This window comes from Agelaius phoeniceus, chromosome 3, assembly GCF_051311805.1.
Source record: "Agelaius phoeniceus isolate bAgePho1 chromosome 3, bAgePho1.hap1, whole genome shotgun sequence".
Taxonomy (NCBI): domain Eukaryota; kingdom Metazoa; phylum Chordata; class Aves; order Passeriformes; family Icteridae; genus Agelaius; species Agelaius phoeniceus.
The window spans coordinates 974,253-993,544 of NC_135267.1; the positions used below are offsets into that span (position 1 = coordinate 974,253).

General features: G+C 49.9%; 1 protein-coding gene across 1 annotated transcript in view; it reads right to left on the reverse strand.

Moving 5' to 3' along the window:
* Positions 1-13,617, reverse strand: part of LOC129133288 (interferon-induced very large GTPase 1-like) — a 26,996-nt gene extending 13,379 nt beyond the window's left edge. Inside the window, exon 1 of the mRNA XM_054652998.2 lies at positions 13,433-13,617. The gene's annotated coding sequence lies outside the window, so the exon portion shown is untranslated. The remainder of the gene's footprint in view (positions 1-13,432) is intronic.
* Positions 13,618-19,292: the final 5,675 nt, after the last annotated feature.

A 19,292-nucleotide genomic window follows, 5' to 3' on the forward strand; every position in this document is an offset into this window, starting at 1 on the left:
AGATTATACCCACCCACAGTTCTAGTGCTGTATAAAATTCCAAACACACTGGTGCTTGGGGCTCTTCAATTCCTGTTCCCTTTGGGGAATAAGTCTTTCTCAGAATTTCACACCAAATGCCTCCCTCTCCTCTTTTGTCCACTCCCTGACACTGACAACCGTTCTAGCTGTAGAGGGGGTGGTTCTAAGGTTCAGCTCTCTCTATTTTGAGGGGAAGCTATTCCCCACTCATGGCACTGCATTGCCCCTGAGCCAGCCATGGACTCCAGTGTGGTGTCAGTTGGCCACCAACATGAGGCCTCCCCTCTGGTCCCAGACCCCACAAAGAGATTGTGTGCTTCTCTGTGGATTACAATTAAACCCTTTGGCCATCAGCTACCACCGTTGTAGCAGGCTGGTTTCTGCCCAGCAGTGCTCCTGGGGCTGGAGATGAGAATGCTTAAAGCACCAAGGACCATCTCCATTGGCAGAACTTCATCTGCAGTGCTTCTGTCTGGTCGAGACTAAAGGTGAGTATCCCTCAGTGGGGACGGATCTTTAGGCAGGGAAGGGTATTTTGACTTGGGGAATCTAAGAGCCACATTGTGTAGTTGGCTGTGAAATATACCCTATCCTTTGGGATAGTCTCCTGGACCCTTATTTTTAGTTAGTTGTTTCCATGTTTTGAGAGGGTGGAGTCAGAAGTTGCTATGTGGACCGGGAATCTAAAATGGGTGCTAGGTTATCCATGTGGTATGGAGGGGCTTGACAGCTGGCCTGCAAGCAAAGCTGAGTTAATAGAAGAAATAACAATTGATGATTTTTGAGTGTATCCATAGCAAAGAAGAAGACAAGGCCATCAGCATAGGAACATATTAGAAAAGATACATGAAAAGTTTTGTAAGCTAGACTACGTGCATACGTAGATGTGTATAAGTGCATTTTTAAATTTCTGTAAAACTTTTGCCAATTATATTGACGCTAAGTGCTTTGCACCAATGAATATAATAAGTTATTGTGATGTAGTTATTAACTTATGATCACTCATTGTTAAGAGTATATTAGCTGGAGAACACGCAGAATAAAAAACTTTTTTCTTCTTGGACCCTGATCACGTGTGTATGTCACGTCCGACCTAACGGTGACGTTTGGTGACCCCGACGTGATGGAACTGCCAGGCGAGGGGCAGTGAGGTTGGAGCCCAGCAAAGCTGACAGCAGCAGGGTGCAACTGCCAGTCCAGACCTGATTTTCACACCTGGAATAATGGTGGAACAATTGAACAATAGGAATAGGAAATAATTTAACAAGCGAAGAACAGATTGTTTTATCTCCATGGAATCCTTTGTTAAAAAGAAAAAGAGGTAAAACTACAGACTATGCTCTGCGTAGTATTTTAATTTGGGCAAAATCTCAAAATTTTAAGACTGATGTAACTACCGCTTTCAGTGTTAGAGCTTAGAAAGAAGTTGGAAAAACACTCTGGGAAGTAATTCAGAATGGGGATAAAGGAACTGCAGATCTATTTCCTACTTGGAGGTTGCTTTATAACATCTTAAAGGAGTGGAAAGTGGAGCAAGATAAAAAGACTTGGAAGAAGTAGAAAGAGAATTGGAGGAGGAAGTTGAAGTTGCTGAGGAGCAGCAGATGGGAGAAGCTCAGCCTGAGAGTTCTGCTGGAGTTTTTTCTGCAGAGACTGTTGCTAAGTCTGTTGCTACAGAAAATGAGCAACAAGTTTATAATGCTTCTTCATATTCGTCTGCAAAAAGCTTTAAGTCCACGTACCCTTCCACTACACAGCAATTAGCTGAGCTTAATGTTAAATCTAACCCTGAGTCTTCAGCATGGCAACTGGCTAAGATGACCTTAACAAAGAAACAAATTGAGCCATCCCCTCCTTTGCTTGCTCCTGATTCTGAACTGCACAAACAAATGAAAGTATTAACTCCTTCTCCTCCTTTGTCTTCTGATTCTGATAGTGACAATGAAAAAATTACAGAGATTAAAAAGTCTGAATTAATGCATACTTCTGTTTACTGTAAAACTGGTAATAGAGATAAGCTTGGTAAAGCTTATATAATAAAATAGAGGTAAGCTTGGTAAAATATAAGCTTATCTCTTTTTGGTGTTGAGAATATGTTAAAAGGAAAGCAGTTGAGACAGGAGACTGAAATTTAGTAAAAAAAATAACCCCACCAAAAGGCTCAGCTGCTGTTGATGTAGATGTTGCTAATGGTAAAATAGCTTTTCCTGTGTTTAAAGCAATTCCTAATTCAAGACAAAATGATAGCTGTTAGGTTTTTGCATAGAAAATTGTGCAAGACCTTCAGTCTAAAGTAGCTAAATTTGGTATTAATTCTGCTAAAATAATGCAATAATTTGTATTATTAATGCAGATTTGCTGTCTCCTTATGATATTGTGCATTTGGGAACAGTTTGTTTCAAACAGTACAGTATAGAGTATTTCAAAACAATTGAAAGCAATTCGCTGAGCGAACAGTTTTAAATAATTTGCAACTACCTCAGCAAAACCCTCGTCATGCTGTAAGAGTTGATATTGTGCTTAGTCAAGGGCCTTTTTCTATTCCAGATTTACAAGCATGGTGAAATCCTCTAGTTTTAACACAAGCTCAACAAGTAAGTATGAGTGCTATAACTAAAACAATGGAAATAGCGGCTCCAAAACCAAAATATGTCACTATAAGGCAAAGTCTTAAAGAGACTTTTCTGCAATTTGTAGGAAAAAATTGCTGCAGCAATTAAAAAAGAAGTAGAGGTTGAAAATTTAAGGCAAATTCTAAACACGCAATTAGCAAGAGATAACGCAAACGAAGATTGCAAAAAATTATTGCAGCACTGTGGTAGGCCAGGGACAGGCGCTCGGAAGATTTCGGGCTGTAACGGAAAGTTACAGGAATCCTTCTACCCCCCTCCCCATAGATAAGGATCACCCTTGGAATGTAGCCAGACGTGTAGCCCCCCTAACCTATGCATGCCAGTAACTTTCCACTCCACACTAACCCTAGAAAACATAGCCAAACCCCTGTCTGACGTAGAGAGACCCCTTAGTCCATAAATACCCTAAAGACCCCTCAATAAAGGCCTTTAACCGTCCACCACATTGGTGTCAGCGTCCGTTATTGGCCACAAGGGATCCCACAAAGGAGATCGAAGTGCTGGGACCCTGAAACCAGGTCATCGCGGCCTTCACAAGAAGGCAACATAGTGGTGCCGAAACCCGGGATCAGGACGGAGGGACGAGTCCGGGCGACGGGAGTACTCCTGGCCAGGGGACAGCACTCAACGCCGGAACGGCCATAACGAAGAAGGGGGACGCCCCAGAGACCCGCGATTCGTATGGAAGCGATAGCGAAGGTCGTAAGTTTGATACATATGCAATGGGGAATCAAATGTGAGCTCAGGAATTTTAATCTCGCATTGACGAGACTCCTAGAGATTGGGGTTATTTCTCGACCCATAGATATATTACACCCTGGGGTGTGGCAGAAATGTACTGTCGCGCTAGCAGAGGACACAAAAGCCACAGGCAGCAGCAAAAGCCTGAAAGCGTGGGGGAAGGCAGAAGCCGCCCTACGCAAAGCATTAGAAGAACAGGAGACGTGGAACGTTGCGCGCTCCTGTTTGTTAATCGCGCCACAGCAGGGGGAGGGGGCGGGAACGCGAAACCCCCCTGGCGGCGACCCGATTGAGAGCGGGGAGACGGGGGGGCCGGGCGCGACCCATCCCTCCTCCAGCCCAAAGCCCCCGGAGCTCTCAGAGCCCCCGGGGGACCCCCTGACCCCTTCGGGGGACCCGCCGGGGCCCAGACCACCTCCGGAGCCCCCCGGGGTGCCCGCGGACCCCTCGCCCAACCCTTCCCCGCCGCTAGCCGACTTAGCGCAAGAAGCGGAGGGACTCGCACGGTCCTTTTGGGAGGGGTTGGCGGCAGAAGCCCGAAATATCGAGAGGGCTGGCGCGCGGGCGAGCGGCGGAGGGGAACCGCCGCCCTACCCGTTTGAATATGGCGCGGGTGGCCGGGGAGAGGGGTGGAGCCCGCCGCCTCACGGCGGGAAGAACCCAGAACCGCGGCCAGCCGCGAACACGCATGCGCGGGAAACCAGCGCTGAGCCCATGCCCGGCCGAGAGCCGTGGATCCCAGCAGACGCGCGTGCGTGGGGGTGCAACAGAGGGCAGGCACTCGCTCTGGAGCCGCGCCCACTGATGCCACCATATATGGGAGAGATCCCTCCCTGCGGGAGGCAGGGCGAGCCCAGGGGGCGGCACCGGCAGCAACATCAGCACCGCCCCCGAGGGGAGGAGCGGGGCCGTAGCCGGACAAAACGGCAGCAGAGACCGGAAGTATATTGGCAGTCGACTTCCGACTCTGAAGGGAGCCACAGCTCCCCAGATCGCTCTGCGGAGCCCACCGAGTCCAGCAGCGACTCGGAAGCAGAGAAAACAGAATCAATGCGGTTTCGGACGAAACCAATTAAAACTTTTAACACAACCGGGAACCAGCCCCAATACGAACTCACCGACTGGGGTAAAATCAAAATCGAATGCGCGGAATGGGCATCCGCAGCATCAGTGCATGCATTCCCGGTGAGAATTACGGGACCCCAGGGGAACCAGCAAAGAACGTATACTCCCGTTAATTCCAAAGATGTTCAAACAATAGTAAAAGCCATTTCAGAAAAAGGAATTAACTCAGGGGTGGTTTCCACTCTCGTGGATGGTCTTTTTAGCAATGATGATTTACTCCCTTTTGATATAGTGCAAATAAGCCGCATGCTTTTTGATGGGGCGGGTTTGATAATATTTAAGCAGGAATGGACGGACCAATGTGCAACCATGCTCGCTCAGACAGCGGGGGAAGGGCAGCCACTCCACGGGTCGAGTTTATCTAGGTTGCTGGGGAAGCACGACGAAGTGGCCACACCCCAGCAACAAGCTGCCCAGCTCCGGATCGAGGAAGTCAGGGCGACTTCCCGGGCGGCCCGAGAAGCTATACGCGCCGCATCCAGGGTGGTGGCCAGACCGACACCGTGGTCGACCATCAAACAGGGGGAGAGTGAAAGCTTTACACAATTTGTTGACCGCCTTCAGGCTGCCGTGGACTCTTCTAATTTGCCCGCTGTCGCAAAGGGCCCGGTGGTAACTGACTGCCTTCGGCAACAATGTAACACCGTAACCAAAGATATATTGCGTTCCCTGCCAGCCGGGGCCAGCCTGGCTGACATGATTAAGCATGTTGTGAGGGAAGAGCAGCTGACCCCACTTCAGGCAACCGTGCACACCCTAACCAGTGTGATGGCCTGCTTCAAATGTGGTCAGTCAGGTCATGTCGCGGCTAACTGCCCCCAGCCGGCACAGTGTCCCCAGGCAACACCCTCGCCCCAACAGCGCCCCAGAGGGATCTGCTGGAGCTGTGGGAAGAGAGGTCACCTCGCTAGGGACTGTAGATCCCGGCCCCGGGGAAACGGGAGAGGGGGGGGGCGTGCGGGCCATATTCAGCCCCCTCCCGCTATGGAGGCGAGACGGCCCATCTATGTCAACCCACAATGGGGCAGGGGATCCTCATACCCTATGCTCCCACAGGAGACGGTCAGTATCGCACCCCCGCCAGCGATACAATGGCAAAGCTATGCAGTACCACCGACTGCACTCTCGCACCCCCCATCATCACAAGCCACGCAAGCACAACAGGGCCAGCAGGGGACGCCCCAAACCGGGACCCCTGGGTGGCCCTGGCCATGAGAATAGGGAAGGAACCCCCGAGGGTGTGGGGGACATGCCGCCTCTATGGCAGCCAGGACCCCCACATCGTAGGGCTTCAGTTTTGGGTAGACACGGGATCAGACTGCACAATTCTCCCTCAGCGACATTGGCCCAGACATTGGCGGTTTAAGGAAGTCCCCCCAGTGAACGGGGTGGGGGGACAAACCCGGGCGTGGAAAAGCACCCAGCTGGTGGCTATCACACTTCACACAAACAAGGGACCAGAACAGACAGTAGCAATTTACCCCTACATTTTGCAAAACTCTCCGCCACTAATAGGAAGGGATGTCCTTGCTATGCTAGGAGTCAAGATTACAAATTTATCATAGGGGCCACTGCTGTACACCCTCAGCTGCCGATCAAATTGACTTGGAAATCATCAGATCCTGTTTGGAGGGAGCAGTGGCCTTTGTCAGAGCCTCGAGTGGCAGCTTTGCTGGAACTGGTTAACCGTGAACTGCAAAAGGGTCACATAGAACCCTCCACCAGTCCATGGAACACCCCTGTGTTTGTAATCCCCAAAAGGTCCGGAGAGGGTTATCGTCTCGTCCACGACCTGAGAGAAGTGAACAAGACGATTCGACCCATGGGTCCGGTCCAGACACTGCTACCCATGAATTCAGCCATCCCTGAAGGACAGCCATGCGCAGTACTGGACATCAAAGACTGTTTCTTCTCGATACCCCTGCATCCAGACGACAGAGAACGCTTTGCCTTTTCCGTCGCGTTTCCAAACGGTAATCGGCCTAACCTCCGTTTAAAAAGTTATTGCAATCGCCCAGGGTGGGGATACTGTGGACACTGGGGCTGCGAAACAATAGTTACAGACGCCAGGCCGTCAGGACCTGGGTGGGACCCACAAGAGCCCGACAAATTCCTACAGTTCACCTGGGCGCCCGCAGGTTGCAAAACACCCGTCTTCCTCCAGGGAAGTTTCTATCGAAACCAACATAAAGTCCCCAAATTTCGGAAATGCACTCACTATAACATGACAGTTCTGCAGCCGAATCACCCTAGCTGGGCCGTGGGCAAAGCATGGACGGTAGTCCTTCAAGGGTCAGAAAAGTGGGTGAATGTGCGAATTACCAGATTCCCACCGTCAGCACCCAGAGCAGTTGGGCCCAACAAAGTGATCAAAAGCACACAGAAAGGGAAAAATATAACCTACCCCAAACCCTTACCCACAAGGGTTACCGACGTCCTGACTGGCGATGAGGAAGCCTTCCAGATAGGCCAATCAGCCAGTTCAGGCTCGAACCCAATCCTTCGCATGTTAGAAGCTACCTTTTTATCCCTAAATGAATCTAACCCGAACCTAACTGAGTCCTGCTGGCTTTGTTACGATGTCAAACCCCCCTTTTACGAAGGAGTCGCTTTAGATACCCCTTTCAGCTATTCCACAGCCGATGCCCCTCGCCAGTGCAGATGGGACACACCCCGCAAAGGAATTACCCTGAGTCAAGTCACAGGTCAGGGCAGATGCTTCGGCAATGCAACCCTAGCTAGGCGGAAAGGCGACATCTGCACCGAAGTAGTTGAGCCCGACAGGAAGAATAATAAGTGGGTAGTCCCATCCACATCTGGGATGTGGGTTTGCCAGAGATCTGGAGTAAGTCCCTGCGTGTCTCTTGCCAAATTCGATAACTCTAACGATTTTTGTGTTCAAGTCCTGATCATCCCTAGGATCCTGTACCACTCAGACGAAGAGGTGTATCACCTTTCCGAAAATAACAACCGGCTCCACAAGAGAGAAATATTAACAGGTATAACTATCGCAATGCTGCTCGGCCTAGGAGCAGCTGGAACGGCAACAGGTGTCTCAGCCCTAGCAACTCAACACCAAGGACTGTCCCAGCTGCAGATGACCATCGATGAGGACCTGCAGAGGATCGAGAAATCCATTTCCTTCCTAGAAAAGTCAGTCTCTTCACTCTCAGAAGTGGTCCTGCAGAACAGGCGAGGACTGGATCTCCTGTTCATGCAGCAAGGGGGCCTGTGTGCTGCCTTGAAAGAAGAATGCTGTTTCTATGCTGACCACACAGGAGTCGTTAGAGACTCCATGGCAGAACTCCGAAACAGACTGGCTCAGAGACAGAAAGACAGGGAAACCCAACAGAACTGGTTCGAATCCTAGTTCAATCAATCACCATGGCTAACCACCCTGATTTCTACCCTAATAGGTCCATTGGCAATACTGCTTTTAGCTGTTACCTTCGGGCCATGCCTGCTAAACAAGCTAGTCTCATTCGTTCAGGCCCGCATAGAACGGGCTAACATCCTGTTCCTGGGACAGCCACAATTCCTGTGAATTCAACAGGAGACACTGCCAGTCACGAGAGACTTGCCTGGCAGAAACTTACTCAGGTTTCCCAAGACCCTTTTCCCTAATCAGATCTCAACTTCCTACCTCATTTTAGCGCCTATGTATAAGACTACCTCGTTCATTTGTGAAAGAGGGGGGGGAAGTGTGGTAGGCCAGGGACAGGCGCTCGGAAGATTTCGGGCTGTAACGGAAAGTTACAGGAATCCTTCTACCCCCCTCCCCATAGATAAGGATCACCCTTGGAATGTAGCCAGACGTGTAGCCCCCCTAACCTATGCATGCCAGTAACTTTCCACTCCACACTAACCCTAGAAAGCATAGCCAAACCCCTGTCTGACGTAGAGAGACCCCTTAGTCCATAAATACCCTAAAGACCCCTCAATAAAGGCCTTTAACCGTCCACCACATTGGTGTCAGCGTCCGTTATTGGCCACAAGGGATCCCACAAAGGAGATCGAAGTGCTGGGACCCTGAAACCAGGTCATCGCGGCCTTCACAAGAAGGCAACACAGCACGGCCAGGAAATCCCTTTGCCCCTAAGATGGTCACAGCATATTCAAAAGTTGGCACAGTTCAACATAAAATGACTGCATTAGCAGTAGCTCTAAGGCCTCCACCAAAATGTTTTTTCTGCAGAGAGCAAAGTCATTTACGATCACAGTGCCCTAAAAATGTTGAACAAAAAGTGAAGTCTAAAATTAATCTTACTTAGAATCAATGTAGTAAAAATAAGCACTTTGCAAAACAATGTAGATCAAAATACCATGCAAATAAACAATTGTTACAAAAAATCAAGAAAAAACCCATGAAGGGGCGCATATGGACACAAATACCTCAGCAACCACAAGCCCTCCCAGCGCTGCAAAATTATCCATTTGTGAACAATACTCAGAGGCAACAATTAGCTCAGCAAGAACTGATATACCCACCACCAACACAGTAACTATCAATGCTCATGATGTTGTTAAAGTACCTTTGCAAGCATAGACACCTATTGGTAAATGTCTCAGTGCTCTGTTAGTTAGAAGATCTAGTGCTACTTTAATAGGACTTAATGTACATATTGGAGTAATTGATGCTAATTACACAAGACAAATTTGTGTTATGATTTCAACTAATTATCCACCAGTTACTATACCTAAAGGAACTTGTCTTGCTCAAATTGTTCCTTTTTAAAATTGTGTTCCCCAAACAGAAAATCAGCTACATTCCACTAGAAGCTTCAAATCTACTAGGATGCCTCAAGTTTGCTAAGCACAACGAATGACAGCTCAGTGAGCGACATTAATGTGCACCTTGACTTCTGAAAATGCAAGACCTCAGCAAATAAAATTGAATGGTCTGCTAGACATGAAAGCTGATATTACAATTGTGTCTTTACACTCGTGGCCACCACAGTGGCCGGTGCAAACAAGTGACACTGGGGTCGTCAAGCTAAAAGGCACCACAGTAGGTAGAATTTCACTTAACAATATTTTGATCACAAATCCCGAAAAGCAAAAAGCAACTGTAAAGCCATATATTACCTCTGCTCCTTTGAATCTATGGAGTTGGGATTGCCTTAGTCAATGGGAAGTGAAAATTACCACAGATTTTTAACAGAGTTCACTGTGTTACAAGGTGTTCAGCAACCCACTCTTGCTTTAACCTAGTTGTCCACCAAACCTGTGTGAATCAATCAGCAGTCTCTGACTACTGACTGGTGAAAAATTAATTACCCTACAAACATTGGTTCAAGAACAATTAATTGCAAGTTCCATTGAACCTTCCTGCAGTCCATGAAACATTCCTGTGTTTGTTATAAAAAAGAAATCTGGTAAGTGGAGACTTGTACATGATTTGAGACAAATTACTACTGTAATGGCTACCATGAAAGCTTTACAGCCTGGTTTACCATCCCCTACTATGATTCCCATAAACTACAAAATTATTGTGATGAATTTAAAAGATTGTTTTTTCACAATTCCCTTAGCTGAACAAGACAAAGAAAAGATTTGCATTTACAGTGTTCACAATTAACCATTGTGAACCAACACAAAGGTATCAATAGAAATTTCTTCCCCAAAGAATGAAAAATTCTCCTACTATTTGTCTGTAGTTTGTAACACAAACATTGTCTCCAGTAAGAGAGAAATTTCCTGATTGCCATTGTTATCATTACATAGATGATATTTTGTTAGCAGCCAAAAAACAAGAGCAGTTAACTGATTTGCAATCTTTTGCTATAACTTCTTTAAAAAGTTATAGCCTGTGTTTAACTCCAAAGAAAATTCAAACGGTTAAACCTTGGAAATATTTGGGTCTCATTGTGTCTCAAAAACAAATGAAACCTCAAAAAATTCAATTACAAAACAAAGTTAAAAATTTGACTGATGTGCAAAAATTAATAAAATAAATTAATTAAGTAAAACCTTATTTAAGGCTTACTAGTTGGCAATTACAGCCTCTTTTTTCAAACAAGATCACCTCAAACTGTTGAATTGTGAGCCATGACAGCAGCTTTTCAGTTGTTCTCTCAAACTGTGAATATTGTCACAGATTCTGCTTATGTAACAAATTTGACCAAAAAGTTAGATAAGTTTGTTTTCTCTGGAATTAATCGTCGTCCTTTATTTGAGGTTTTGCTGGAATTGTAGAATACAATCCAGCAACACACTGAACCATATTTTGCACTACACATTCGTAGTCACACTTCTTTGCCAAGATTTTTCACTGAAGGGAACGCTGTAGCTGATGCTCTTGTTTCCAATACTGCTTTAACAGTTCCTAATCATAAACAACAAGCAATTTTGTCTCATCAGTTTTATCATCAAAGAGCTCAAGCTCTGCCGTTGCAATTTGGCCTTAATAACAATAATGCTCATTCAATTATCACTGCAAAGTTCACATGTTCCTGTATGTTATAGAACAAATCCCAGAAGGTTGCAAGCTTTGCAACTCTAGCAGACAAACATTACTCAAATTGCTGATTTGGGGAGATTGAAACATGTACATGTGTTGATTGATACCTTTTCTCATGCTATTGTAGAAACTTGCACATACAAGTGAAAAAGCTATAAATATTATTCGCCACTTTCAAAAGACTTTTTTTGTTTTAGGGGTGCCTCAACAAATTAAGACAAATAACAGATCTGGTTATCTTTCTCAAAAAACAAAGCATTTTTTTTTGCTGCTTAAGGTGCTGTACCTAGGTCAAGTATTCCTCATTCTTCCACTAGACAAGCTATTGTGGAATGTGCCCATGGCACATTGAAGCATCAGCTTCAAAAACAAAAAAAGAGAATGCAAAGAACCCCCCCCAAGCACAATTAAACAAAGCAGTTTATGTGCTGAATTTTTATCCTACAAAGAAACAACTTCTTTACCTCCTTTGTTTTCTAATTTTTCCTCTTTAAGTTAAAAAAAATCTAATTTGTAAAAGCCTGTTCAAGTGCAAATGAGAGATCTAATTAGTGGGCAATGAAGCAGTCCTGTAAATTTAATAACCTAGAAGAAGAGATATGCTTATGTGTCTCCAGAAAATGGACCACATTAAATACCTACTCCTCGTGTTAAACCTTATCTGGAGCGCACCAGAGAGAACAGAATGTAAGATTCCACTACAACCAGAAAAGGAACATGTGAGTAACACTGGCTGAGGATACACATCAAGACATCCTGTGCCTGTTGGTTTCCAGTCCTAAAAATCCATTCTCTACGTGTCTTGTTAGTGTACCTCTTAACACCTAGCCATATCCTTTACAAGCTTTTAATTGTAAACCAATAAATCCTGTACACAATATAAATTTCTAAGATAGTATCTATGTACACTTGCCTCAAGTTTCCACTGAGCCACAAGAGCTAGAGTTACTAAGATCATTGCAAATAAATGCTTGTGCAATTATTATAATAATTATATTATTATAAGTATAATAGCACCTTGAATTAACCAGGTTTTTCGCAATCTCCCCGTTGTGAGAGGCAGATTCCTTCGGCTGAACTACAAAGGACTTTCTCTATGTTTGGTAGCTATATTCCTCTCTCACTCTGTCTCCTCCTTCTTTTCTATTCTTTTGCTTTCCCTAATTCCTTTAATGCATTTGCTGTGGCCATTCAATAAAGGTGCATTTGTTTTGATTGATGCTGCAATCCCCTTTCCATGTCGGTTTTTGCACTCTGAGATCAGTAAAATGAACCATCCCGACTCCCTGCTCATAGAGTGGATTGTGACACAATAGGGGGAACCATAAATTCCATAGGAAATCCACTAATTGAAACAGATTATTACTCACTCAAGACTGTGCAAAATATCTGGATTTAGAGAAAAAGAACAGAGACGCAAGGAAAAAAGAAAGGAGGAGGGGGTATCCATTAGAAAGGGATCTGTATCAGGTGTTTTGGGAAGTCTGTATGTCTTAATTCCTGAGCCAGTGGGGAAAGAGAGAGGGAAATGCAGCTGGGAAATTAGGATAATAAGGAGGCTGCGTCCCCTAGAAGTTTTGAGAGACTCCAGGGGAAATGCCCCATGGCGTCTCCCTTTATTGGAATAAAGTTACAGGTGAGACAAAGTGGAAATTTTCCAGGGTAGAAATCCATTTTGATTTAGGTGAAATGTGCATTTTTGAGTTGAGTCTGTGTTTAGAAAACATAGCTATTTAGCCTGACTGCAAAAAGCCTAGGCTCAGGGAAACTGCTTCAATGAAAGACAGAAATAAGGGGGATGGAGACAGAAAGTGATAGAGAGAGACAGAGAGACTGCTGTGAGAGCAGGTCAACCTGACCTAGGAATCCTCTCTGATAAAGAAGAACTAGCGGCAAATGTCACGCAAAATTCGTAAAAATGAATATGTATGAACCTATTGTGAAATTGTATGCATATGTATCTGAGAGGGGGATAAAAAAGGACCTGAATTTCCCAGAAGTATGCATGTCATTTTAGGGGAACGATTCCCACATGTGTCCAGCAATGTAATAAACATCCCGGCTTTACAAATTTCACAAAAGTTGTAGAGTTTTGATTATCTCCGCAAAACACAGGACTCTGTCTCATTTTGGACAGAAACCTCTGGTGTTTGTGGATCAATTTTCTTGAGAACACTGTAACCCAACTCTGAGAATTGTGCCAGTATCAATTCACTTGGATGCTGGAGAGATTTATTTAATGCACCAACCCTTCCTGAGCATTCAGCTTCCATCCCACCAAGGCCACAGGACTCCTACCAGCACAGGAATCAATCCCAGGGACTTGGACTCAGGTATAGATCTGAGGGCTCCGGCACCCTTCCAGAGCCTTCAGGGGCAGCTTTCCCTCTGGAATCCCTGCAGATCTGGGCAATGTGTGCAAGGGCTGTGGGCTCTGATTCTCCTCACCCACCTCACAGCAGATGCTCCCGTTGCTCCCAGCCTTGGCTTCCCAGCAGACACGGGCAGCCGAGGGCCCCAGCTCAGGGGACACAGCACAGGGGCAGTGGCAGGCCTGGGGTACACGGTGGGTGTGGAGAAGAAGATGGGAACCCCTTGGGGACTCAGGAGGAAGAGCAGCAGGAAGGAAAGGCCCCAAAACCTAAAGGAGAAGAGCAGAGAGTCAGCAGTAGGCAACCCATGAGCACGGCAGATTCATTCCAGGGAGCACGGGAGGCCAACCCTTCTCCTCCACTGAGAAATGCCCAGGCAGCAAAGACTGCTCAGGGCTCTTCTGGGGAGGTGACCAGAGCAGGGTTTCCCCTGGCACCTACATCCACGTTCCCCCACCAGAAGGAAGCTGGACATGCTGGAGAGGTGGAACAGAGCAAAGCCCCTGAGGGTCACCAGGGCCAAGTGCAGGCGCTGCCCCTGGGCTGGGGCAATTCCAGGCACAGACACTGCTGGGAAGGGAATGGACTGAGAGCAGCCCTGGGGAGAAGGACTTGGGGCTGCCGATGGGTGGGAGGCTGTGCAGGGAGCATCTGTGCTCTGGGGGCAGCAGAGAAGGCGAGCAGGGGGCAGAGCCAGGGGAGCAGCGCTGCCAGGGGGCAGCAGGGCCCTGTCCCACCCCTGCCCCATCGCGCAGCTGCTGCTGGGGGGAGGCTCAGGGCCCCGCAGAGCGGGGAGAGGCAGCGCTGGGCTTGGATCCCAGCAGGCACCGAGCCCCCCCAGCAGCTCGTGGGCTGTCGCTTTGCAGTTAAAATGTAACTTTTGTAGTTAAAATAGAAACTGTGTATGTGGGATGTTTTTTTCAAGAAAGGAATGAGGTACTCGCAGCAGATAGCAGCCACAGGACACCTGAATCTTTCAGAAAAAATTAATTTATTGCTCCATTATCAGATGAAACGAACTTCTTCCCACCTCGCTCAGTGCTGAAGATGCCATCAAGATTAAGAGGAAGAAGCTGACACTGCCCAGACAGAATCCTGTGTTTGAATGGAATTTATGCATCATGGATGAGGTGTATGACTATGCAACAGGCTGTTGTTTTTAAGGCTTAATCCTCTGTTAATGTGTGTCCTTTTTGGGGCTTATTTTGCCCAGGAAAAGGTACCCAGACCATCTGTAACTCTTTGTTTTTATTGTCTCCTATTGTCCTAATCCAAATTGTCCAAATTAGTATTACTCTAATTCTATTACTATTTTTATAACCATTTTATCACTATTAAATTTTTAAAATGCTAAAAACAAGTGATTGACATTTTTCACAGACACATGTCCAGCTGCTCCCTGGGCAGCAGAGCCTCAGTGCAGAGTGGCTGCTCAGGATGGGAACTGCTGGCTCAGGGTCACTGCTGGTGCTCGTGCACTTGAGCCACTTGTCCCAGCCCTGTTCCCTCCCAAATTCTGTCCCCCTGGAGCACTGTGAGGACTGGTTCAGTCTCAGGAGCCAGAGGCTGCCCTGGACTGTGGTGGTTTGCAGGCAGCCCCGACATGGGAAGAGGTGAGACTCTTGACTCCATGCTTCAGCAGGCTTATTTCTTATTTTATGCTATATATTATATTAAAATTATACTAAAAGAATAGAAGAAAAGATTTCATCAGAAGGCTTGCAAGGAAAGGAAGGAAAATGGAATGATAATAAAATCTTGTGGCTGACCAGACAGTCCGAGACAGCTGGACTGTGATCGGCCATTAATTAGAAACAATCACATGAGACCAATCAAAGATGCACTTGTTGCATTCCACAGCAGCAGGTAATTATTGTTTTTATTTTCCTCTGAGGCTTCTCAGCTTCTCAGGAGAAAAAGTCCTGAGGAAAGGATTTTTCATAAAATGTGTCTGTGACACTGGCCAACATTAACTCCAGCCCAGCCACACCCTGAACCTGCCCCCAGGCACCCTTGGCACTCCCTGCGCGGCTTCCCAGTGCTGCAGGAATAGGGAAAAAGCCCCATGTGAGGGTGTCAGTGCCCGCAGAGAGGCACTGAGCACATTCAGGGCATAACTGGGATCCAGCTCCTCCTTGGAAGCAAAGGAGGGAAGCAGCAAGGCTGGCAGCAGGACCTGCCCTGGGAATGCCCGCACCCCGTTTCACTGGAGCAGCCCCCCGAGAGCGTTTTGCGCAGCCCTGCCCCAGGGAAAGGGGCTCTGGGAACACGGCTGCCTCTGCGGGGCTGTCCCAGGGACCAGAGCGCTCTGGGTGGCGATGCTTAGACTGTAAGGGAGCAGAATGCCACCCTCCCTGCATGGGCAGGAGCAGGAACGATCCCCCGGCTCCTGCCCTCAGGGGAGCGCAGCCATCGGCCCCACCGCGGGGCTGGGGGTGCCCGGGCCGGGCAGGGTCGGCGCCGCCTGCGGGCAGCGTTTCCCGGCCGGGCACGGGCTGGCGGCGGGGCAGGGGCTCCGCTCGGCACCTGTGCCCGGCCGGCCCCGCTGCCGGCTCTCGGGGCAGCCTTTGCGCCTCTGCAGCCTTCCCTGTGCCCCCGCATGCCCCGCATCCCTCCCCGCCTTCCCCCGCCGCTCCTTGCCCGGCCCCGTCCCGGCTCAGCCCCCGCAGCGCACACGGCTCCCCCGAGCTCCCCAAAGCGGTGCCAGCAAAGGCGGCTTCCTGCAGCCCACGCTGGGAGCGCACAGCTCCCGCCCGCTGCCCTCAGGCACCTCTTCCCCTGCCCTGGCACCTCCCCAGCCCTGGCAAAGCACAGGGAAGAACAGGAGGCAGGAGAGCAACAAGATCCCAGTCCCGGCTGCTCCCGGCTCCCAGCCCTGCAGCTCATCCCCATCCCTATCCCCATCCCCATCCCCATCCCTATCCCCATCCCCATCCCCATCCCCATCCCCATCCCCGTTCCCATCCCCATCCCCATCCCCGTTCCCATCCCCATCCCCATCCACATCCTCATCCCCATCCCTGTTCCCTACCTTCTCCCTCCGGGCCCCACAGCTCCCGTGCTTGGAGAAGTCCAGCACAGCCCAAACAGCTCCGGTTCTTTTGGGGGAAGCTGTATCCCCTTTTATGGGGGCTGTGGGAGAGCTGCTACTGCTTTTCTGGAAATCATGTGGTTTTCTGCAGTAGTGTGAAACTGAAACAGCTGCTGCCTGGTTTCGGGTGAAAATGTTTCTTGTGAGGGGTGGACTTGAGGATGTTGCAGATCTTTTCCAACCATGATGATTCTATGATTCCATGGAAGGCATCAGGAGCTGGGCAGAGCTCGGGGCTCCTGGCTGGCAACCACCCACCCTGCTCCACATGGCCTGGATCATGGCATCCCAGAACTGGACATCCTGTGCCAAGGCCTGTCCACCTTTACAGGGAGGAATTCCTGATTCCCAATATCCCATCCTGGAAGCCCATGAGGCCCTGGAAGGGGTTCTAAGCTCTCCCTGAAGCCTTCTCCTCTCCAGGTGAACACCCCAAGCTCTGAGGAGAGGAGGGATGGGGGGAGATGTTTGTATGTGCCATCACATCAGCTCTGTGCTCTGAACAACTGAGGGACACCAGAGGCAGCCTCCAAAGCCATCAGTCCCTGAGCTTGTGTGGGAATTCTTCCCTGGGAGACTTGTGAGGGGCTGGGATGTTATTCCCAGAGAAGCAGTGGCTGCCCCATTCCAAGACAGGCACACCTTCCACTGTCCCAGCTTGCCCCAGGCACCGTCCAACCTGGCCTTCCTTGGACACCTCTCCAGCAGAGGAAGCAAAGCAGGAACAGGGCCTGGCTGAAGCTGTCCTGGCAGGGAACACCCCACACCTGACAGTAACAGAGCACTGGGGTTGGGCAGAGGGCATTCAACACCCAACCAGAGCAGGGTGCCTGGATTGCTTCTCCCTTGGCATGTGGACACACAAATCCAGCTCCATGGCCTCAAAACAAGCACTGGAGATTGGATACTGAGACCTCCAGCTTGCCAGGACCAGCCATCCCCTGGGCCAGGCTGACAAGTCCCAAGAGCTGGAGCAGACACAGCTGGCATCTGTGCGGCCTCAGGGGAAGCCTCAGCAGCTGCCAGGCAGGGCTGGGACACATCACCCACAGAGCAGGATTTGGTCCCTCTGCTCCCAGTTTAGGGATATTTCCTCCAGCCAAAGAATTCCCTGCTGCAGGAGTGTTACAGGCACAGAATCCCAGGATCACTGAGGTTGGAAAAGCCCTCCCAGACCCTCGAGTGCAGCCTGTGACTGATCCCCACCTTGTCCCCAGCCCAGAGCACTCAGTGCCACATCGAGTCCTTCCTTAGACACCTGCAGGGATGGGCACCCCAAACCTCCCTGGGCAGCCCCTGCCAAGGCCTGAGCCCCCTTTCCATGCAGAAATTCCTCCTGGTGTCCACCCTGAGCCTGCCCTGGCCCAGCCTGAGGCCATTTCCCCTTGTCCTGTCCCTGTTCCCTGGGAGCAGAGCCCGACCCCCCCTGGCTGTGCCCTCCTGGCAGGGACTTGTGCAGAGCCACAAGGGCCCCCTGAGCCTCCTTTGCTCCAGGCTGAGCCCCTGCCCAGCTCCCTCAGCCCCTGCTGGGGCTCCATTCCCTGCCCAGCTCCCTCAGCCCCTGCTGGGGCTCCATTCCCTGCCCAGCTCCCTCAGCCCCTCCTGGGGCTCCATTCCCTGCCCAGCTCCCTCAGCCCCTCCTGGGGCTCCATTCCCTGCCCAGCTCCAGCCCCTGCAGGTCTCTCGTGTCAGGAGGGGCCCAGAGCTGTCCCCAGCCCTGGAGGTGCCCCAGCAGTGCCAGCACAGGGACGGGCACTGCCCTGGCCCTGCTGCCACCCCAGAGCTGGCACAGCCCAGGGGCCAGTGGCCTCTGGCACACCTGGGCTCGTGTCCAGCTCCTGGCACCAGCACCCCCAGGAAATCCTCTCTGGCACCATTAAACCATGACCCCCTCTCTGCCAGCTCTGCACCTTGTGCTGCACGGCTTCCTCGGGCTCAGGAGCTCCTCAGTGTCCCTGCAGCAGCAGCCAGAGAACCCTTCCCTCCCTGCCCCTGCCAGCCTGGCACAGCAGGAGCACACTCCTGCCTCACCCCCAGCCAGCAGGAACGTGCACACTGCAAACTGAAACCATCTGCACTCCTGACTCCACGGCAGGAGAGACCCAGCCAGGGCTGGAGAGGGCTGGGGATCATCCTGCAGGAAGCTCCTCTGCTCCTGCTCTGTCAGCTCCAGGGACACCAGCTCCTCTCCAAGGACAGGCTCCTTCCCTGTTGGGGACATGCTGCCCCCTCCACATTCCCTCAAATCCACTGGCTCTTCTCCAAACCGATGGTGTGTGGCCAGAGAGCTTCTGCCAGGCACAGCTCAGAGGCTGAGGCACAGCCAGGCCCTGGCACAGGGTGCCCAGAGGTGCTGGGGCTGCCCCTGGATCCCTGGAAGTGTTCCAGACCAGGCTGGACCGGGCTTGGAGCAGCCTGGGACAGTGGAAGGTGTCCCTGCTTTAAGGGAGGGAGCTTTAAGGTCCCTTCCAGCCCCATTTGTGAGCCTGACAAGGTAACCCAGCTTTGGAAGCTGCAAAGGGCGCAGAGCATGCCAAGCCTCAATGCCTAAATCAAGGCTGGAATAGGTGACCCAGTACTGAGATTTGTGCTGGATCAGCCACTTTCCCAAGGCTAAAATAGCCAAAAACAAGACACAGCTTGGCATGAGGAGAATGACATTGGTTCCATGGGTGTGGCTGCAGGGAGCACCCACGGGCAGGAGCTCCATGGGGGCAGTTCCTGGGCTGGCCCTGCTCCAGGGAATCCCACAGCCCCCTCTGCAGTCCCTTCATTGGGGGGCACAGCCCCAGAGCTCGCTGTGTGCAGGGACAGGTCACCACTGCCTCCCTGGACCCCAGCCCAGGAGG